The following is a 16439-nucleotide window of genomic DNA, read 5'->3' as shown; positions in this document are numbered from 1 at the left end:
AGAAACAGCAGTGGGGAGGTTGGAGAATATCATCCCTGCTCCCTACAGCGATATCGAGGGAAGGAAAAGCCTGCACTAGAGAAGGCTAATAAGGAAACCTTGTCTAAGGGAAGGAGCTGGTGTCTAAACCCAAAGATATGATGTGCAGGTTGCTGTGTGCATTTTTGTTCACAATAAAATGGAATTGCTGTGAGTACAGTGAAAAAACAGGGAGTTCAAAAGTGGGACAAATGTTAGTAGTTTAGAGTGATACAAACACAGTTCTGATCATGCTGTTCTTCCAAAAGAACCCTTCTATGTCTTCTATTATCCTTAAGAAAAGTTCTAACTCCTTCAGAGGGTCTGGAAGGCCTGCATATGCTTCAGCCTCCTTACTTCTCCAGCTTCTGGTCATTTCATGGGGGCCCTAGAACCTCTGCACTTTTTCCAGTTTCCTCAGGGATTACTTCCCTCCCTCCCTCCCTCACTTCCTTCCTTCCTTCCTTCCTTCTGTCCTTCCCTCCTTCTGATTTTTTCTTTCTTCTTTCTTTTTTCTTAGTTTCTTCGTTTGTTTGTTTCTTTCTTTCTTTCCCATTATCCTTTTTTTCCAATCATCATCCACTATTTACTGAATATGTAGCAGAGAAGGGGTAAACATCAGAGGAAGAAAGTCAACAAGAATAAAGAGGCAAGGAAATTGATAAAAAGAGAAGAGGGGAAATATATGCAAGTTATAAAAAAATATTTATTTTATTTTTCTTAGTCTTGTTACCATCTTTGGTTTTGGTTTACATTCATTCATATCTAGTCTTTATTCACTGATTACAAAATATGTATTAAACACTTGTTAGGCTCTAGTATGATCCTGGTACGTGTTAGTACTTGGGATAGAACAGCAAAATAAATAAATTAGAGAGAGAACATCCTTGTGGAGCTTTCATTTTAGTTGGGGGGAGGATATTAAAGAGTAAATTATGTTAAATGATAAAAAGGCAAAAAAGGAAGGACAGTGAGTTGTGAATACCACATTTATCAAATGTCAAAACTTTCAATATCAAGTGATACTTGAGGATGGGGACATGGGTCATGTACCCTTAAGGCACTAGTGTCCCAGCCTTGTGGAGAAAAAAGATTGTGTGGGAGATTGAGGAGGTGGCTATCATAAAAATGGATTATCCTATAAAGATCAAAGAGTCAGAACCTGTAAGAAAGCAGGTGACAGGAAAAGAAAGAGCATGACTTTAAAAACGAAATTCATATAAATATTTTTCAGAGTCAACAGAAGCTCAAATTTTATTTATTTATTTGAGTTGTTTATTTAACTGAGTTGTTGTTATCCTTGTTGCTGTAATTTTAAGTTTGACTCCACCACTAAGCCAAATTCCTGTTAGTTTAAATCTTGATCTCTTTAACTAACTATTGCACTCCTGTTGCCCAGCAGAGTACTTGGAACTAAGCAGTTTCGTCACTAAAATTCATTATTGAACAGCAGTTCTTAAGGTGATAGGAAGGTCTACAATTATTTTAAATGAGTTATTTTTTACAAAACTACAATGATATAGTACTTATTATAATTTAGACAGTTTACATACAATACAGTAATTTGCCTACATATGAACCTTCAAGTTGCAAACTTTCAAAGGTGGGAACATGCTACTGTCCAGACATCACTGGATAGTTTTTCAAGAGGGTAAATAGAATTGAATCCAGCAAGCAACCAGAACATAAGCCACCAATGTCAGGAGTGAGCAAAATTGAAGCTTGCCCTTCATCTCCTATTGCTGATGATCCTTCAGCTCTACCATCTTCCACCTCTCTCCCTCGTCCAGTCAGTAACTCGTCTTGCCAGTTCACTCGATGTCAGCCCTTGTATGCTAGCTGTTGTACTGTATTACTGTACTTTTCAAGGTACTATACTGTAAGATTAAACTGTTTTCTTTATTGTTTGTGTTTTTTTTTAATGTATTATTTGTGTGAAAAGTATTATAAACATATTACAGTACAATACTACATAGCCAATTGTGTTAGTTGGCTACCTAGGCTAAATTTGCTGGACTTACAAACAAATTGGACTTAAGATAGCTCTCCAGGAATGGAACTCATTCATATGTAGGGGACTTACTGTACTCACAAAAATCGAGGAGAATGTATTACAACCCCTTTTATATTGATGACACACTGAAGTTATAAAAATTAAGTAGATTGCTTATGGTTATGTATCTAGAATATTAGAAGGGCCAAAATTTAACCAAGGTTTCATGGGTCCAATATGTACAAGCATAACTTTATATCCCAGTGCCCCTCAACAGAGATGGAGATGGTGAAATTTAATATTGTATGACACATATTATTTTCATATATTTTCTCTCAAGAGCTCTCTACTCTGCTTAGAATCTTTACAGTTCAATAGGGCACATAAGAATTAAAGCTAAAAGTATAAATGAAAATTACTGGTTATAGTAAGACAGGAATCCAGCACCACACATCAAAAAAAAAAAAAAGAAAAAAAAAGAAAAATGAAATGAACCAAAAATATGTTACAGATGAAGGAGCAAGGTAAAAACCTACAAGACCAAATAAATGAAGACAAAATAGGCAGCTTGCCTTAAAAAGAATTCAGAGTAATGATAGTAAAGGTGATCCCAAATCTCAGAAACAGAATGGAGAAAATATAAGAAACGTTTAACAATGATCTAGAAGAACTAAAGCACACACAAACTGTGATGAAAAACACAATTACTGAAATTAAAAATACTCTAGAAGGAATCAATAGCAGAATAACTGAGGCAGAAGAACGGATAAGTTAGTTGGAAGATAAAATGTGTAAATAACTGCCAGGCAGCAGAATAAAGAAAAAAAGAATGAAAATAGATGAGGAGAGTCTCCAAGACTTCTGGGAAAACACTAAACACACAGGCATTTGAAATATAGGTGTCCAGGAAGAAGAAGAATAAAAGAAAGGGTCTGAGAAAATATTTGAAGAGATTATGGTCAAAAACTTCCTTAATATGGGAAAGGAAATAGTCAATCAAGTCCAGGAAGCAGACACTACCATACAGGAAAAAACCCAAAGAGAAACTGGCTGAAACACATATTAATGGAACTATCAAAAATTAAATACAAAGAAAAATATTAAAACCAGCAAGGGAGAAGCAACAAATAACATACAATGGAATACCCATAAAGTTAACAGCTGATCTTTCAGCAGAAACCCTGCAAGCCATAAGGGACTGGCAAGACATATTCAAGGTGATGAAAGGGAAAAAAACTACAACCAAGATTACTCTACCCAGCAAGGATCTCATTAAGATTTGACAGAGAAATTTAAAACTTTGCAGAGAAGTGAAAGCTAAGAGAATTCAACACCACCAAACCAGCTTAACAACAAATGCTAAAGGAACTTCTCTAGGAAGGAGACACAAGAGAAGGAATAGACCTACAATAACAAAGCCCCCAAAATTAAGAAAATGGTAATAGGAACATACCTATTGATAATTACCTTAGATGTAAATGGATTAAATGCTCCAACCACAAGACATACACTAACTGAATAGATACAAAAACAAGACCTGTATATATGATATCTACAAGAGACACGCTTCAGACTTAGAGACACATACAGACTGAAAGTGAGGGAATGGAAAATGTTATTACATACAAATGGAAATTAAAAGACAGCAAGAGTAGCAATTCTCATATTAGACAAAATAGACTTTAAAATAAAGACTATTACAAGCAACAAAGAAGGACACTACATAACGATAAAGGGAGCAATCCAAGGAGAAGATATAACACTTGTAAATATTTATGCACTCAACATAGGAGCACCTCAATACAAAAGGCAAATGCTAACAGCCATAAAAGAGGAAATTGATGATAACACAAAAATAATAGGGGAGTTTAACACCCCAATTTCACCAATGGACACATCCAAAATGAAAATAAATAAGGAAACACAAGCTTTAAATGACACATTAAACAAGATGGATTTAATGATATTTATAGAGCATTGAATCTGAGAACAACAGAATACATTTTCTTCTCAAGTGTTTCATGGAACATTCTCCAGGACAGACCATATATTGGGTCACAAATCAAGTCTTGGTAAATTTAAGAAAACTGAAATCGTATCAAGTATCTTTCCTGACGACAATGTTATGAGACTAGGTATCATTTACAAGAAAAAAAAAAAAACTGTAAAAAATACAGACACATGGAGGCTAAACAATACATTACTTAATAACCACGAGATTACTGAAGAATTCAAAGAGGTAATCAAAAAATACCTAGAAACAAATGATAATGAAAACACGATGATCCAAAACCTATGGGATGCAGCAAGAACAGTTCTAAGAGAGTTTATAGCAATACAATCCTACCTCAAGAAACAAGAAACATCTCAAATAAACAACCTAACATTACAGCTAAAACAACTAGAGAAAGAAGAGCCAAAAACCCCAAAGTTAACAGAAGGAAAGACATCATAAATATAAGATCATAAATAAATGAAAAAAGAAATGAAGGAAACAATAGCAAAGATCAATAAAAGTAAAAGCTGGTTATTTGAGACGATAAAGAAAATTGATAAACTTTTAACCAGACTCCTCAAGAAAAAATGGGAGAAGAGTCAAATCAATAGAGTTAGAAATGAAAAAGGAGAAGTAACAACTGACACTGCAGAAATACAAAGGATCATGAGAAATTACTACAATCAACTATAGGCCAATAAAATGACAACCTGGAATAAATGCACACTTTCTTAGAAAAGCACAACCTTATGAGACTAAACCAGGAAAAAATAAAAATAAAAAAGACCAATCAAAAGCACTAAAGCTGAAACTGTGATTAAAAATTTTCCAAGAAATGAAAAGCCAGGACCAGATGACTTAGGAGAATTCTACCAAACATTTAGAGAAGAGCTAACACCTATCCTTCTCAAATTCTTCTAAAATATATCAGAGGGAGGAACACTCCCAAACTCATTCTACGAGGCCACCATCACCCTGACACTAAAACCAGACAAAGATGCCATAAAAAAAGAAAACTACAGGCCAATATCTCTGATGAACATAGATGCAAAAATCCTCAACAAAACACTAGCAAACAGACTCCAACAGCACATTAAAAGGATCATACACCATGATCAAGTGAGGTTTATCCCAGAAATGCAAGGTTTTTCAGTATACGTAAATCAAAGAATGGATACACCACATTAACAAACTGAAGGATAAAACCAATATAATCATCTCAATAGTTCCAGAAGAAACTTTCACAAATTCAACACCCATTTATGATAAAAACTCTCCAGAAAGTAATCATAGAGGGAACCTACCTCAACATAATAAAGGCCGTATATGACAAACCCACTGCCAACATCCTTCTCAGTGGTGAAAAACTGAAACCATTTCCTCTAAGACAAGGAACAAGACAAGGTTGCCCACCATCACCACTATTATTCAACATAATTTTGGAGGTTTTAGCCACAGCAATCAGAAAAGAAAAAGAAATAAAAGGAATACAAATCAGAAAAGAAGTAAAACTGTCACTGTTTGTAGATGACATGATACTATACATAGAGAATCCTAAAAATCCTACCAGAAAACTGCTAGAGCTAATCAATGAATTGGGTAAAGTAGCAAAATACAAAATTAATGCACAGAAATCTCTTGCATTCCTATATACTAATGATGAAAAATCTGAAAGAGAAATTAAGGAAACACTCTCATTTACCATTGCAACAAAAAGAATACCTAGGAATACACCTACCTAAGGAGAAAAAGACCTGTATTCAAAAAACTATAAGACACTGATGAAATAAATTAAAGATGATACAAACAAATGGAAAGATATACCATGTTCTTGGGTTGGAAGAATCAACCTTGTGAAAATGACTATACTACCTGAAGCAATATACAGATTCAATACAACCCCTATGAAACTACCAATTGCATTTTTCACAGAAGTAGAACAAAAAATTTCATAACTTGTATGGAAACACAAAAGACCCCAAATAGCCAAAGCAATCTTGAGAAAGAAAAGTGGAGCTGGAAGAATCAGGCACCCAGGCTTCAGACTATACGACAAAGCTACAGTAATCAAGACAGTATGGTACTGGATCACAAACAGAAATATAGATCAATGGAACAGGATAGAAAGTCCAGAGATAAACCCATGCACCTAGGGTCACCTTATGTTTGATAAAGGAGGCAAGAGTACACAATGGAGAAAAAACAGCCTCTTCAGTAAGTGGTGCTGGGAAAACAAGAAAGCTACATGTAAAAGAATGAAATTAGAACACTTCCTAACACCATACACAAAAACAAACTCAAAATGAATCAAAGACCTAAATATAAGGCCAGATACTCTAAAACTCTTCAAGGAAAAAATAGGCAGAACACTCTATGACATAAATCACAGCAAGATTCTTTTTGACCCACCTCCTAGAGAAATGGAAATAAAAACAAAAATAAACACATGGGACCCAATGAAACTTAAAAGCTTTTGCACAGCAAAGGAAACCAGAAACAAGTTGAAAAGACCACTGTCAGAATGGGTGAAAATATTTGCAAATGGAGAATCTGACAAAGGATTAATCTCCAAAATATATAAGCAGCTTATGCAGCTCAATATCAAAAAACAAACACCCCTATCCAAAACTGGGCAGAAAACCTAAATAGATAGTTCTCCAAAGAAGATATACAGATTGCCAACAAACACATGAAATGATGCTCAACATCCCTAATCATTAGAGAAATGCAAATCAAAACTACAATGTGGTATCACCTCACACTAGTCAGAATGGTCATCATTAGAAAATCTACAAACAATAAATACTGGAGAGGTTGTGGAGAGAAGGGAATCCTCTTTCACTGTTGGTGGGAATGTAAATTGATACAGCCAGTATGGAGAACAGTATGGAGGTTCCTTAAAAAAACTAAAACTAGGGCTTCCCTTGTGGTGCAGTGGTTTAGAGTCTGCCTGCCGATGCAGGGGACACGGGTTCGGGCGCCGGTCTGGGAAGATCCCACATGCTGTGGAGTGGCAGGGCCCGTGAGCCATGGCCACTGAGCCTGTGCATACGGAGACTGTGCTCCACAACGGGAGAGGCCCCAACAGTGAGAGGCCCATGTTCCACAAAAAACAAACAAACAAATGAACAAACAAACAAACAAAAAACCTAAAAATTGAACTACCATATGACCCAGCAATCCCACTACTGGGCATATACCCTGAGAAAACCATAATTTAAAAAGAGCCATGTACCGCAATATTCATTGCAGCCGTATTTACAATAGCCAGGACATGGAAGCAAACTAAGTGTCCCTCGACAGATGAATGGATAAAGAAGATATGGCATATATATACAATGGAATAAAACTCAGTCATAAAAAGAAATGAAATTAGTAGTGAGGTAGATGGACCTAGAGTCTGTCATACAGTGTGAAGTAAGTCAGAAAGGGAAAAACTAATTCCGTATGCTGACACATATATATGGAATCAAACAAACAAACAAAAAACGTTCTGATGAACCTAGGGGCAGGACAGGAATAAAGAGACACATGTAGAAAATGAACTTGAGGACACTGGGATGGGGAAAGGTAAGCTGGGATGAAGTGAGAGAGTAACATTGACATATATACACTACCAAACGTAAAATAGTTAGCTAGTGGGAAGCAGCTGCATAGCACAGGGAGATCAGCTCGGTGCTTTGCAACCAACTACAGGGGTGAGATAAAGAAGGTGAGAGGGAGACACAAAGGGAGCGTGTATGGTGATATATGTATGCTTATAGCTGATTCACTTTGTTATACATCAGAAACTAACACAACATTGTCAAGCAATTATACTCCAATAAAGATGTTAAAAAAACAAAAACAGAAAAAGGGGCTCAGGTTTGATATCTGGTTAGGGAAGATCCTGAATGCCCCGTGGTGTGACAAAAAAAAAAAAAAAAAAAACTAAAACCAAAAACAAAAACAACCAAAACCCAACAAACAAAAACCTGATGTTGCACACACACTACTTTCCTTACAGGGAGGTACAGTTTTCACAAACTCTTGGAGATGAAAAAAAGAATGATGCTGCAAAATGGTTAACTTGATGAAACAAAGACTTTACATGAGCATGTTTAAAAAACTGTGACTGGGCTTCCCTGGTGGAAAGTGGTTAAGAATCCACCTGGCAATGCAGGGGACATGGGTTCAAGCCCTGTTCCCGGAAGATCCCACATGTCGCGGAGCCTGTGAGCCACAGCAACTGAGCCTGTGTGCCACAACTACTGAACCCTGTACACCTAGAGCCCGTGCTCTCCAAAAAGAGTAGCCACCACAATGAGAAGCCTATGCACTGCAACTAAGAGTAGCCCCCGCTCACCACAACTAGAGAAAGTCCACGCAGAGCAATGAAGACCCAGCATAGCCAAAAAACTTTTTTTTTTTAATTTAAGAAAACAAAACAAAAAACTGTGATTATGGTGAATTCCCTGGCAGTCCAGTGGTTAAGACTCCACACTATCCCTGCTGAGGGCGTGGGTTTAATCCCTGGTCAGGGAACTAAATCCTGCAAGCCATGTGGTGTGCTGTTGTATGCCCAAAATACCCCCCAAAACCAAAAATACCCTGTGATTATGATCCATCAAGTCCACTTCTGGGTATGCACCAAAAGAATTGAAAGCAGGGACTCAAACAGGTATTCGTACACCTCTGTTTATGGCAGAATTATCCACAACAGTCAAGAGATGGAAACAACCCAAATGTCCATGGACAGATGGAGAGATAAACAAAATGTAGTCCATAGGTAAAATGGAATATTATTCAGCCTTAAAAGGAAGGAACTACTGACAACATACTACAACATGGATGAACCCTGAAGACACTATGCTAAGTGAAATAAGCCAGACACAGAAGAACAATTATCATATGCTTCGACTTGTATGAGGTACCCAGAATAGGCACATTTATAGATGCAGAAGGTTAAATAGTGGTTACCAGAGGCTATGGGAAGAGGATGATGGAAAGTTATTGTTTAACAGGTACAGAGTTTCAGTTTGGGATGGTGAAAGATTCTGTAGATGGAACGTGGTGAGGGTTACACAACATTGTGAATGTACTCAGTGCCCCTGAGTTGTACATTAAAAATGGTTAAAATGGCAAATTTTATGTTAATGAATATTTTTCCACAATAAATTTTTTCTTAATAAAAAAAGTACTGGTTAGTATAAGAATAAGTGTACTTGAATATGACTTTGAGAATACTTAATAAAATCATCAGTCTTTCTAGACCTCATTTATTAACAGAATTGTATGCACATATACAGGGTGCTTTCTTTCTTCTACTTGCTAGTTTTTTCTCCAATTCTATTGGGAATTAATATTGATAACCTGTCATAATTTTTACCTGAAGAGTCATCTTTTTTATTGTTCTTGATTTTATTGCCTCTGGACTTATCATTTCCGCTCTGAATGTCTGCTCCATTTTTTTTTATTAAGTATTGATGTCATTCTCTCAAGTTATTTGAGGTCACTGTTTCTAACTTTTAAAAATAATCAATATAGCATTTGTTTCCCTCCAATATTCTTTGTCTCCCCAGATCCCAAGATTTTTTAAAAAATATTTTAAGTGGTTTAGTAAGATGTTAGCTAATACTTTTAAAAACATCATCCATCCATCATTTATATTTGTTATGCATGACACCCGTCATGCAAACATCTCAGAATGCTTTCCTGTTATTACTATATAACAGAAATACAATTAAATGTGAAGTTGCAATCAATAAGTCTAGAACTGATTTAAACTTAGCCAACTTTTTGTATCAATAAATATGAAAGGGGAAGGATAACAAAAAGTAAAAGCAAAGGTAAGCACATGACTATCATCCAAATCCAGAGAAGCCCAAGATTTGGATCCATCAACAAGTTTGCTGTGTGTCTTTTTTTTTTCCTTCAACCATAGCTGGAAAAACCATATGAGGGAAGTGATTATTTTCTTTCTTGCAGGATCCATTAGAAAAATGAAAGTTGTTTTATTCCATTGTTTTAATCAGATTACTGAAAATCTGAAACCCCTAAATTAATGTAGCTTCCAAGTCTTCTATCTTATCCAAAGACTTAAAAGTCCTGCCTCTGTTGGATAAGGAAAGATAATCCCTAGACATTCTTTTAGGAATGGATTGGAAGTTTTCAGTGACCCTTCTGTGTACATTCATACAATTATATTATTCTCAAAGATCTTACAGATGCAAGGTTTCAGAGAAGTACGCAGGCATTTCAAAGACACTCACCAACTTCATGCTAGTGAACTTTTATCCAAATAATTTATAAGGTAGAAAATGTGTAACTCTAGAATAGGCAGACTGTTTTGTTTTTGTTTTTCCTTTTTTTCTCCCTTCAAATTGATTAATCATTCTTTCTTACCTGTCAATAGTGAACAGGTCCAACATAAAGCATTACTTGTTAAAAGATTTATAAGACATATTTAACTTTTCATATGTTTTTCTTTCTTGAAAGCTAATAATGCTGACATAATTTGATCCCCTAAAGTATACTTTTAAAATAGGATTCATTATTTGTAGTAACACAGGCATCAACAAGGACAACAACTTTAAAGTAATTTGTTTTTGACCTTAAATGCAAGTGGAGTAGGCGACTGAAAAACTGGACTTTGACATGGTATCCAGCTTAGGGCACCAGAAATATTGAATATCTTATTATTTAATCTAACAGTAGTCAATGATAACATGACAAGATACACTGACAAGAAAGCTTGACATAAGTTCTTTGCTATTTGTTCTAAAATCCTCTCTTCTCAAGTCTCTCTGTTCTCTTAGTCCCTCATATTTCTTTTTCTTTATAGATCCTTACTGTGAATTCATCTTTGTCCTTAGAGAGGTTGATCCTATTGGTATACTGTTTCTCAATTCCCAAATTTGGCTAGTTTTCTCTCTAATATGATCTCATGACACTTACCACAAGTGTGAAGTTAATCAATGTGTTTTATTTAGAATTACATTTCCATCATAGGGAGGAGAAAGACTAAATCTGTTTTACTCACCTCTGCAAATCCAGGGCCTAGAACAATGCCCTGCATATAATAGTTCCTCAGTAAACATTGGTGACATGGATAGCATTCAGTTTAGCCATCTGAAATACTCTCCAGATTCTCCTCATGAATAGACCACAGAAAATAGAATTTAATGGGGTTTTGTTCAATATTCTGGTCCAGTTATTTCTCCTGTTGTAATTAGGCCCTGATTGGGATTCTTTGGTGGTGCAGTGGTTAAGAATCCACTTGCTGGTCTTCCCTGGTGGCACAGTGGTTGGGAGTCCGCCTGCCAATGCAGGGGACATGGGTTTGTGCCCCGGTCCGGGAAGATCCCGCATGCCATGGAGCACCTGGGCCCGTGAGCCATGGCCGCTGAACCTTCGTGTCTGGAGCCTGTGCTCGGTGGCAGGAGAGGCCACAGCAGTGAGAGGCCCGCGTACCACACACACACACAAAAAAAAAGAATCCATTTGCCAATGCAGGGGACACGGGTTCAATCCCTGGTCTGGGAAGGTCCCACATGCTGCAGAGCAGCTAAGCTCATGCACCACAACTACTGAGTCTGCACTCTAGAGCCCACGAGCCACAAGTACTGAGCCCACGTGCAACAATTACTGAAGCCTCTATGCCTAGAGCCCATGCTCTGCAACAAGGGAAGCCACCACAATAAGAAGCTCATGCACCTCAACGCAGAGTAGCCCCAGCTCACCGCAAGTAGAGAAAAGCCCATGCACAGCAAGGAAGACCCAACGCAGCCTAAATAAAATAAATAAATATATTTTTAAAAGAAATAAGACCCTGATTGTTTTGTTTTGGTTTGTTAAATAAGCTGCTTTTCCAGCTCTTACTTTATGTAAAAAAATATATATCAGGCCAATAATTTGAAGTTGTAGAGAAAGTTAGAAAATGAGGGGTTGCTGTTATTATCTCCATCTCGAGTAGAACACCTCTTTTCTTCAATGTGTGTAGAGAAGTTGTAGACTAGAGAAAAATATACAACATTACCGTAGGAGTGATCACTGATGAAAATGAGATTTGGGCTAATATTCCAACCAGCTGGACATTGATAACAAACTTTAAGACTGGGGAAATGTATCAACTATCTAACTCACAAAGATGTTTTCCCTTGAAAGCACATTGAGATTTGAAAGTATTTAGTTGTGTACATATTGCATTTAAAAATCATTGTTTCAGTTGGAAGTATAATTATCCATTTCTCTTTTGTACACACTCTATACATCCTGCTTTATTCTTCTACCATTTCATATTAATTTTCTGTCATTTCTCACTACCAAATTTTATTCTCATTTCTAATTACTTTTCCTTCTCTTTCCTTTAAATATTATTTCTGCAGGTGAAACTTTCATATAGAGATATCCTAATTAAATATGAACCTAGTGTCAATAATATTCATAGGGTATAAAACACAAAACAAAACTAGCTTCAAAATTTACAGGTGAAAATTTATTGTTTTCATATTATAGTCATGGTGTATGCATTATTTAATTATAGCAAAAGAGAACAACAAAAGGGAATTGAATGAATTGCCAAAGAAAAATAAATGATCTTTTCTCTTGAATGATATTGGCTTAGTAGTTTGATAATATGATAAAGAATATGAGTTCTTAGATCTAGTTCCTATGGCATTCTGACTTATTTTCTTTTTTGGGGGTATATTTTTCCCATTTTAAAATGACACAATTGGCTGATAATATTACTGAAGTCACATCCACAAGTAAAGGTCTATGAGCTTTCTATTTGTTCTCCTTTTTTATTATAGCACAATCTGTTTTTATCATTATTTGTTTCAGGTAATTTGGATAATATTTTGTCTGCATAATTTCAAAGATATATAACTTGCACCTAAGAAATAAAAATATGTTTTACACATATAATATGGTAATGTCATTAAACATTATGGATTTCATCTTACCACCATTTTATTTCCAGAACTCAATTACTTGGTGTCAGATTTTGCTTTATTACTTGATTATATGCTTTCTATCACAAAGCTGGACTAATTATCTTTGAAATAGTACTATTGAAAGGATAAAACCATAATCAAAGCCTATTTTATCTTTTTTTTCAAAAATGATATATTACTTATTTTTCAGAAAAAACTATATATATATATTTTTATTAGTAATTTTGTTATTCCATTTTTCTATGTCTCTGAAATTCATAACAATGGCATTAAGGAATCACTGAAGTTGAAAGCTAACTAAAGGGTAAGAGTACACGTACATTATGTTTTGAATTAATTTTATGTAATAGGGCATTGTGACATTTGTATAAAAGTTCAAAGAGAAATGTGAGCTATGACTTCATTGAGAATTTATTTTTAAGACTCTTAGATAGTTCAGAAGAGAATTCAGACATGGAATTCAAAGGGCAGAACAAGACCTATTAAGTAATTCCGTCCATCCTATAAAGCTGAAGAGAAAGGGTATGAAGATGTAATCACTAATTTTCTGAAAGCTGAGATGTAAGAATCATCTTAAGGATGGCTAGAATATTAGTGGCAGATAGAAAGATTCAATGGATGCTTTAAGTTGACAGCTATTGTCTGGCTTCTGCTATGAATCAAGTTTACTTAACAACGTTATGCTTACTCAGAGAAATCATAACCAACATCATTGAAACTGAAAACTACAATGCAATTTATTTTTTGCATTAAGGTAATAACACACAAAGAACTCTGTGATATATTATTTTTCTGTCATTAACTTCCATCTATAAGTTGATTTAGGCTGATGATTAACTCCATTATATCATCATTTTTTCAACAGTACAAAAGGGACAACACAAAGAGAAGATGATACTTAAGTTAATGGGTACCCAAGCCTTGGTTTTATTTCAGCATATGAAGGCATACGATCCTATGAACATGATATCATTTTAAAAGTAGTTAATTATCCAAGAAATAAAGCTTCATACATAGGAGACAAAAATGGGAAAATATCCTAGATCATGATCTCTAAAATGCATAAATTAATTACATAATTTATGAAATTCTTCTGAAAGAGAAAATTTGAAAACAGTGATTTATATTTCCCCAACTGTTCATATTGTAAGTAAGTATGATATACCTTGAGGAGTATGACCTTGTCTTACATGTAAATTTATTAGCTGTTCTTTGATTATTATTAAGCTATGGAAATATGATGAGCTATTAAAGAAGATTCTAATTTTCCTAAAAGGATTATTGGTTAATATTCATTTTTATATCCCATTATGTGCCTCCTCTGTGTGTATATGTATGTATAAATCAAAAAGTGTTTATAAATTGAATGAATGAAAAAACACATGAGTTAAAACCTTGATAATGTGCTAAATTATAATTTGGAAGATTAATGAACTTCAATGGTCAGCCTATATTTATACTTTTTTGGGAAATTTTAAATGGCATGTATTTGACAAATATTTCTTTAGATTTGGTATACATTAATAAATGCTAATATACATTAATTTCACAAATATATATCTTTGAGAACAGGAATTAATAATATACTCTATTGGCCTGTTAAAGTAACTAACCTTATTTGGTTGAATTTAAAACCTTCTCTCAAAATGAATTCATTCATTTTGTATTTTACAGTAAAACTTATGTTCTGATTCTATAACTTTCAATTTTCCCACACAAATAATTTTTACCATGCTTATCTTACTTGAGCTTACTTAAACTCAATTTGTTTAACCATATTCAGACATTAAGGAACAATCATAGAATTTATCTGCATCCAAAATAAGAAACCGAGACTCACATAACATGATTTTCAATATGTTTTACTACATATCAATTTAGGTCCAGTGAAGCTGGTTAAAAGATATTTCTAATATCCTATAGACTAAATTTTTCATCAATATATTCTGAAGCCATTTGGAAAATATAAATTGTTTGATTCCTACCCAGAACCATGAAAAAATAAATTTCAGCTATATTAAAGTTTATAACTTTAAAATATAAGAGAAATTATACAAACTATTTTCATAATCTTGGATCATTAAAGCCTTCTCTTAGCATGATACTATATAGAAAAAAAATTCTAATGAAAAAACATAAATTTATAAAAACTTAGCAAAATTTGGAGTACATAGAACCCTTACCCATGAATTTTCCTCATCATTTTTCATCTAGAAAAATAATCGCACATGACAAATACATTTCTGTAAGAATATTAAATGTGGTATTATTTGTAATAACAAAATCCTGAAAATGAATTAGGTTGCCATTAGAGATTAAAAAATTTAAAAAATAGCCCTGTATATATTTTGGGTGAAATAACAGCAGATTTTTTCATTTTTGTTTATCATGATTTGTACATGAAATTATGTCTACTTTCAAAGACCCTAGTGGCAAGTTGGCCAGGCAGGATGAGGGAAAACAATATGATTGAACATTTAAATACTCAGTTTGTTTTTCTATAAACAATAAACATAATTTAATTCTAAAACTCTGTACATTATTTTCATTCAATTAACTTATTGATAATATATCCTAGCCATTAAAGTAAAAATATGATGACACAACTATATTTGAAAATATATTTTTAAGAATTTGAAAAAAATAGATACATGTATATGTATAACTGAATCACTTTGCTGTACATCTGAAACTAACACAACATTGTTAATCAACTATACTCCAATATAAAATAAAAATTTAAATATATGTATATATTTAAAAAGTGTAGCTTTTCCTCAGAAAGTTAAACATAGAGTTCCCATATAACTCAGCAATTCCACTTCTAGATATGTATCAAAAATACTTGAAATCTGGGAATTAAATGGATACTTGTACACCAATATTTAGAGCAGCCAATCCCACTACTCAAAAGGTACAAACAGCCTAAATGCCCATCAACAGGCTAATAGATAAACAAAATGCTGTATATAGATATAAGAAATATTATTCAGCTTTTAAAATGGAATGAAATCCTGATACATGCTACAACATGGATGACCTTTGAAACTGTTATGCTAAATGAAAAAGACCAGACGCAAAAGTTAAAAATTATATGATTCTACTTATAAGACACACATAGAATATGCAAATTCATAGAGACAGAAAGTAAAACAATAGTTCCCAGGGACTGAGGGACAGAGATAACGTGTAGTTATCATTCAATGGGCAGATAGTTTCAGTTAGGGATGATGAAAAAGTTCTGGAGATGGATGATGATGGTTACACAACACAATGAATGCACTTAATCCCTCTGAACCATACACTTAAAAATGGTTAAAATGGTAATCGCATGTTATGTGTATTTTATACAATAAAAACTTTCAAAATATGTTATTTTACTTTTAATATTTTATTTTTGAAACAAAAGTGTTAAAATTACACACAATTTGAAATTTAAAAGTTATTATAGTATTCTTAGTTAAAATTATTTTAGCTCAGGTTCATTTACAGAATT

The sequence above is a fragment of the Mesoplodon bidens genome, assembly GCF_964165515.1.
Source record: "Mesoplodon bidens genome assembly, chromosome: 17".
NCBI classification, from domain to species: Eukaryota; Metazoa; Chordata; class Mammalia; order Artiodactyla; family Ziphiidae; genus Mesoplodon; species Mesoplodon bidens.
Note: the sequence above shows the minus strand (reverse complement) of the source record.